This window comes from Orycteropus afer, unplaced genomic scaffold (assembly GCF_000298275.1).
Source record: "Orycteropus afer afer isolate SDZICR_OR568_19922 unplaced genomic scaffold, OryAfe1.0 scaffold00028, whole genome shotgun sequence".
Lineage (NCBI taxonomy): Eukaryota > Metazoa > Chordata > Mammalia > Tubulidentata > Orycteropodidae > Orycteropus > Orycteropus afer.
The window spans coordinates 1,335,661-1,344,015 of NW_006921615.1; positions in this window are offsets into that span (position 1 = coordinate 1,335,661).

The window sequence follows — 8,355 nt, forward strand, 5'->3', positions numbered from 1 at the left end:
TCCCTAGAAGAAAGACAGGGCAATCTACTTCCATAAAGATTTACAGCCTTGGAAACCCAACGGGCGTTGCTATGAGTTGGAAACAACTCCATGGCAGTGAGTTTGGTTTTTGGTTTTTATATAATTAATTATTTTCCCTAAATCATTTCTGTGAATTATGAGATCATGAGTTTTTTTTTTTTTTTTTTTTTTTTTAGCGATATGTTAATAGTACAGAGAAAGAAACTTTAGTGATATGATCGAACTAGATTGTATACTAATTAATGTAGTATCTAACATCTGCACAATGCTTTATGGTTTACATTATTTCATTAATCCACAAAATTATGAGGGAGGTATTATTATTATTATTGTACAGACAGTAAATAATAGGCTCGACCTAAGTCCTTTGATTCTGATCATTGCAGATAATATTAATCCTTGATTTATAACCAGCCTGAAGTTGAATAATTACGTGTGTATAGAGTCTGGTAGTGTAGTGCCTAAGGCACTTGACTGCTAACCAGAAGGCTGGCGGTTCAAACCCACCAGCCACTCCTCGGAAGGAAGATGGGGCAATCTACTTCCTTAGTGATACTGCCTCAGAAACCCAAAGAGGGGTCGCTATGAGTCGTGTCCGACTCAATGGCACATAACAACAACAGCAACAACAGAGTCTATTAAGCAGCCCTAGTGGTGCAAAGGGTTATGCATTTGTCTGCTAACCTAAAGATTGGCAGCTCAAACCCACCCAGTGACTCCATGAAGAAAGACCTGGTGATCAGGTCTCAGCCAAGAAAACCCGACGAGAGTAGTTCTGTTTTGTTACATGGAGTTGCTATGAGTCAAAATCAACAATGAAACAACAAGCATCTATTTAGTTTATACAAAGCTTTTGGCACTTTCAAAACTTTCTGATATAAGAGTTGATGATTTGAAACATTGGATTTCAAATTCTTGAGTTCCAAATTTTTTTGTTTTTCATTTTTGCTATATATGACTATATCTACTCGTAACTTAACTGTCTCATTATCCAACATTTTGCATTTATGACGACTTTGAAAATTTTCTCAAGCGGTCCACTGATGGCCCAGGCCACATGCAGGGTTGTGGACAGGTCTGGGCACTTTGTGCAGGTCACCCTGAGCAGTATACTGGCCCTGGTAACAAGTGAGCCATGTGAGGGATGGCAGCTGACTGGCTACAGGATGCCTTCTCTCGTTTGTCTGCAACGTTTTGGTCCAGCTATTGAGGGAGTGGGGTGTTAGCAGGGTGACATGGAGTTGTGGGCAGGCAGAGGGAAGTTGAGGGAGGACCCAAAATACTGGGGAGATTGGTGTGAGAGGAGAGGAAGAGAGGGAGAGGGGCTAAGGCAAGGGAGGATAAGTGATATTCCCACCAGGGTGGACAGTGGAAAGTGGTGGGTGGCAGATAACACCTGACCACTACCTTCAACCCCTATAGTCTACAGTGGTTTGGAACATCCAGAAACACATCTGAGGTGTCCAACCGGCTGAGGGATGGGGCAGGTGAAGGGGTGAGGGAAGGGAGTGGTGGTGAGTGATCAGGGGGTTGGGGACACTGGTGTTGAAGATGGGGCACTCCTTGACTTCTACTTAATGCTGATTTAGCATAACTTGGTGGTTGGAACCTAACCACGTTGATAAATGAGAAATAGGTTTGTTTTAAGGAGCTGTGGTGTAGTGGTTAAGGCATTTGGGTGCTAACTAAAATGGTGGTGGTTCAAACCCACTACTGCTCTATGGAAGAAAGTTGAAGCAGTCTGCTTCCATAAAGGTTTGCAACCTTAGAAACCCAACGGGGTTACTATGAGTTGGAATTGATTCGATGGCAGTGAGTTTGTTTTTCTATTATCCTCCAGTATCCAATCTACTCTTTTTCTATAGCAATTGGATTTTTAAAAAGCTGGACACAACTTCTGACTTCTGAAACCTCAAAAACTAGTTTCTTGTTTTCCCTGGTGAAAATCTTTAAAAATATTTGTATCGATGGCACCATCCAGTATAGTGATTTAAATTGTGGGATTTGGATTTAGACTACCTGGGTATGAATTCTGGTACCAGTACTACCTGGGAAATGCTATTTTCAGTTTTGTCATCTGTAAAATTGAAATAATAATTATGTGAGAATTAAGTGAGATAATCTATGGAAATTTCTTACACATGGCCAGTGGCGTCACCAGGGTTGGTATCACCCACTGCAGTAACCCTCATGATGTCACCTCCTCCCCCACAGACCTCCTCCCATACCAGACTATAGAATTCTTAGTAATGTTTATTACCAATTTTAATCATAGAGTAATATGTGATAGTTTTTACAAGTCACATTCCAGTAATAGTATCCTAAAGTATCATAAGTTTCAAAAATATTTAAACAACTTATGTTAGTATTTGTAGTACAATTATTATATCTATGTGCTAGCATAAGGGCGTTTGAGGATCAAACCCATGCTGGAATGTTGGTGTGATCTCCATGCGTTTCTTGTCCAGTGGTTATTGTTGTTGTTGTTGTTATATGCTGTCAAGTTGGACCTGACTCACAGCGACCCCTCCTTGGGTTTCTGAGGCGGTATCACTATGGAAGTAGATTGCCCAACCTTCCTTCTGAGGAGTGGCTGGTGGGTTTGAACCGCCAGCCTTCTGGTTAGCAGTCATATGCCTTAGGCACTACACCACCAGAATTGTCCAGTGGTATCACTTCTGATATAAGCAGAATGATTCACTGAACCCACTGCTGCATATAGTCTCCAAAGTCCTGATTATATAGGTCCTTCTGGAACCTGTAAGATATTTTCAGGAAATCCTCCAGGAAATGCATCTGGCATCTGAGTTGAATCTGGAATATAGTTAAGGCTAGCATATCACCCCAGTCTAGAAGATACTGTGGATCCCAATGTGACTTGGGGTTAGTGGTTAATGATAAATTTACTTTTCTGGAAAGTGGTAGATGACATCTGAACCAAGGTGGATAGCCTTCCCAATTCTTGGAAATATTAGGACAGTATGACACAGGGGGTTTAACCTTAGGTTGATTATTTGGATTAATGTCCGCATCATTGCCATTTGTAGAAAATTTTGATATTCCCTAATAAGCACATTTGTTAGAATATTCTACTTCTTGTAGTGGTGTGTACCAATCCAAAGATGATAGAACACTAAGTAAGTTTTTAAGTACATAAAAACTATAATTTTTGGACACCCAGTGCATTTTTGGTATTAACTTTAGGCACAGTAAGGGACTATAATTATTTCGGGTAAAACAAATTTTTTTTTTTATAGCAAGACCTCTATAATTCACTAAGATTTCTCCTTTTAATAATTTTCCTATGGATTCTCCACTCTTTCCTCCAAGCCACGGGCTGTCATTAATAAAAACAGGAATATCAGAATCAATATGTAGCAGGTTGCACCCAAGGTGGATGAAACAAATATGCCAAATGAGTTTCAGTTGCTACAGAAGTAATTTGAATTGACAATAATGCTATCATAGCTAAAAATATAATTTCCAGGGTCTGAGGCTGGTTTAAACCTTGAACTATACTTGCAGCCCTATGAGATAAGACTTTAATCTGCCTTTAAGTTGGCAGCATTGCTTCTGTGATCTGATGACTCGGTAGCCATTGCCTCCTCCCACATCCTGTAGTGACAGCTGTTGAAGTTGGCACTGGTGTGATCCATCATGTCGGATGAGTCTCTCCGGTACCCATATGGGCTTGTTATTGTTTTCTGGAAAGACACAAACATACCCTCATCCCCACGTTAATAGTGGATCTGGTCCCTTCCATTGACCTGTCAGTACATCCTTCCACCGAACTTTGACAGAGGTGTTGTCTTGTTTTACCTTTAAAAAATATCTATCAGCAGCAGACTGCCCATCAGTGCCACAGTTCAAAAAATTTAAAGTATATGAGACATTATTTAATCTTTTCATAGGGCTGTTCCAATAGTCCTGTTACTCACCCCCCCTTTTTTTGTAAATAAAGTTTTATAGTTTGAAAAAAAAAAGAATATGTGATAAATATAGTTGTGAATTGCTTAATTATAATCTTATTGTTAGGTGTCAAGTTGGCTCTGACTTATGGTGACTTTATGTACAACAGAATGAAACACTGCCTGGTCATGTGTCATTCTCATAGTCCTTGCTATACCTGAGGCCATTGTTGCAGCCACTGTGTCAATCCATCTTGTTGAGGGTCTTCCCATTTTTCACTGACCTTCCACTTTACCAAGCATGATATCGTTCTCTAGGGAATGGTCCCATCTGAAAACATAACCAAAGTAGGTGAGACAAAGTCTGGCCATTCTTTTTTCCAAGGAACATTCCGGCTGCACTTCCTCTAGGAGAGATTTGTCCATTCTTCGGGCAATCCGTGGTATTTTCAGTATTCTTCACTAACCCAATAGGGGTCACAATGAGTCAGAATTGACTTGATTGCAGTGAGTTTTGTTTGGTTAATATTTCTTAGATTATATGAACATTAAGAACAATGATTTGTAAAGTCATTCTACATTGAATTACAACATTTTTAGTTACAATATTATTAGTAACTGAGTGGAAACCTTTTTTTATTTTTCTCCTTTAATGACTTCTCCATTCTCAAAAAAATTATTGATAGAGGTTCACAAATACTAATTACCATAATATTGTAGCTAAATCCAAACCCGTTACTGTGTAGTTGATTCCAACTCATAGTGGCCTTATAGGACAGAGTGGAACTGCCCCATAGGTTTTCCAAGGCTGTATTGTTACAGTCTCTTCTGACACCCATTTTGGTCTTTTCTTCCTTTTGTCTTTTTAATGACCTTTTGCTTTCTCTGTGTATGATGCTCATGATGTTATCCCACAACATGTCTGGTCTTTGGTCATTGGTGCTCAGTATGTCAAATCTGTTCTTAAGATGGTGTCTAAATTCAGGTGGGATATAATCAAGGTCATGTTTTGGCTCTTGTGGAGTTGTTTTAATTTTATTCAACTTCAGTTTAAACGTGCATGTGAACAAACATGTGATCTGTTCTACAGTCAACTCCTGGCCTTGTTTTAACTGAAAATATTGAACTTCTCCATTGCTTCTTTCCACAGATGTAGTGAATCTGATTGCTGTGAATTCCATCTGGTGAGGTCCACATGTATAGCTGCTGTTTATATTGTTGAAGAAAGGTATTTGCAATGAGTAGGTTGTTGGTCTTGCAAAATTCTATCACGCAATCTCTGATGTTATTTCTGTCACCAAGGCCATATTTTCCAACTATTAATGCTTCTTCATTTCCAACTTTTGAATTCCAATCACTAACAATAATCAGTACATCTTGTTGCATGTTTGGTCAATTTCAGACTGCAGAACTTGGTAAAAATCTTCAATTGCTTTATCTTTGGCTTTAGTACTTGGTGTGTAAGATTGAATAATAGTCTTCCTTATAGGCATAGGGATATTATCCTATCACTGAAAGCATTGTACTTCAGGGTAGATCTTGAAATATTCTTTTTAACAATTAATGCAACACCATTCCTCTTCAATTTGTCATTCCCAGCATAGTAGATCATATGATTGCTTGATTCACAATGGTCAAAACCAATACATTTCAGTTCAATAATGCCTAGGATATAGATTTTTATCCTTTCCATTTCATTTTTGACAACTTTCAGTTTCCTAGATTCATAGTTCATATATTCTACATTTGGGTTATTAACAGATGTTTACAGTTGTTTCTTCCCATTTTGAGTCATGCCCCATCAGCAAATGAAGGTCCCAAAAGCTTTACTCCATCCATGTCATTAAGGTTGATCTACTTTGAAGAGGCAGTTTTTCCCTAGTCATATTTTGAGTGCTTTCCAAACTGAGGGGGTCATCTTCTGTCATTATGTCAGAGAATGTTTCAGGGCTATTCATAAAGTTCTCTAGTAATACATCAGACAGGGTTTCACTGCTATTCATAAAGTTCTCAGTGGTCAGTTTTTTTAGAAGTAATGATGAAATAAAAGGATTGAATAGAAGATTTCAAAGGGCAGCTCTGGAAGACAGAGTAAAGTACTATAATGACGTGCAAAGACCAGGAGTTAGAAGACCAAAAGGGATGAAGAGATTTGGAATTTCTCAAGCTGAAAGAACTGAAGAAAAAATTCCAGCCTCAAGTTGCAATATTGAAGGATTCTATGGGAAAAATATTGAATGATGCAGGAAGCATCGAAAGAAGATGGAAAGAATAACAGTCACTGTACCCAAAAGAGGGAGCTCTGGTGGCATAGTGCCTAAGGCATTTGACTGCTAACCAGAAGGCTGGTGGTTCAAACCCACCAGCCATTCTTCAGAAGGAAGATTGGGCAATCTACTTCCATAGTGATACCACCTTGGAAACTCAAGGAGGGGTCACTATGAGTCGGATCCTATTCAACAGCAGTGAGTTTGCTTTTTAATTTGATCCTGGAAACAATCAGTCAATGTTTAGCTATTTCAGGAGGTATCATGTGATCAAGCACCAATGGTATTGAAGGAAGAAGGAATGGTATTGAAGGGTTGCACTGAAGGAATTGGCCAAAAATAAGGTTCCTGGAATTGACAGAAGGCCCATTGAGATATTTCAACAAATGGATGCAGCACTGGAGGCACTTACTTGTTTATGCCAGGAAATTTGGAAGACAGCTAGCTGGCCAGCTGACTGGAAGAGATTGGTATTTGTGCCCATTCCAAAGAAAAGTGATCCAAGAGAATGTGGAAGTTATTGAACAATATTAATATCACATACAAGTAAAATTTTGCTGAAGATAATTCAAAAATGGTTGCAGTGGTATATTGACAGGGAATTTCCAGAAACTCAAGCTGGATTCAGAAGAGGACGTGGAATCAGAGACAGCATTGGTAATGTTGGATGGATCTTGGCTGAAAGAAAATACCAGAAAGATGTTTACTTGGGTTTTATTGACTCTGGAAAGCATTTGACTGTGTGGATCATAACAAATTATGAATAACATTGCAAAGAATGGGAATTCCAGAACATGTAATTGTGCTCATGAGGAATCTGTGCATAGACCAAGAGGCTTGAACAGAACAAGGGAATACTGCATAGTTTAAAATCAGGAAGGGTGTGTATATCAAGGTTGTATCCTTTTACCATACTTATTCAATCTGTATGCCAGCAAATAATCCAAGAGGCTGGACTATATTAAGAGCAACGAAGCATCAGGATTGGAGGAAGATTCATTGACAACCTGGCGATATGCAGATGATACAACCTTGCTTGCTGAAAGTGCAGACGACTTGAGCACTTACTGATGAAGATTAAAGACTATATATAGTTTATGGTATGGCATACACCACAACATAAAGAAAACAAAAGCCCTTACAACTGGACAAGCAGCAGCATCATAAATAAAGAAAAGCTAGAAGTTGTAAAAGATTTCTTTTTACACAGATCCACAGTCAACACTCATGGAGGCAGCAGTCAAGAAATTAGATGTCATACTGCACTAGACAAATGTGCTGCAAAAGACCTCATTAAGTGTTGCAGAGCAAAGATGTTACTTTGAAGACTAAGGTGCACCTAACCCAAGCCATGGTGTTTTCAGTTGCCTCATATGCATGTGAAAGCTGGACAATGAATAAGGAAGACTAAAGAAGAGTTGAGCCTTTGAATTGAAGTGTTGGTGAAGAATATTGAAAATACCATAGACTGCCAGAAGACCAAACAAATCTATCCTGGAGGAAGTGCAGCCAGAATGCTCCTTGGAAGTAAGAATGGCCAGACTTCATCTCACCTACTTTGGTCATGTGGTCTGAAAGGTTCATTCCCTGGAGAAGGATTGGTAAAGTGTAGGGTAAGAGGAAAAGGGAAAGAACCTCAACAACATGGATTGACACAGTGATTACTATGATGGGCTCAAGCATAGCAAAGATTGTGTGGATGGTGCAGGACAGAGCACTGTTTTGTTCTGTTGTACACAGGGTTGCGATGAGTTGGAATCGACTCAAAGGCACCTAACAACAACAACATTTTAAAAGCATTCTCAAACTTTGCAGATACATACAAAAGAGATGTAAATCTCACTCTAAGTAGTATGGGAAAATATTGTAGATCTTTACTACAGTTTTCTTGAAGAGATGTCAGCAAAGAAGTAGATCACACAGCAGCACTTCAAGCTTCATTTTGCATTTCTCCCTCCTCAAAGTCTCATTTCTTTAACAGCTTCTCATTCCATCTCTTTCATTCTCTCAGCCTGAATCTAAAAGGTCTTCTTGTCCCCAACGTATCTGGTAGCATAGTGCCTAAGGCACTTGACTGCGAACCAGAAGGCTGGCGGTTCAAACCCACCAGTCACTCCTTGGAAGGAAAGTTGGGCAATCTACATCCATAGTGATACTGC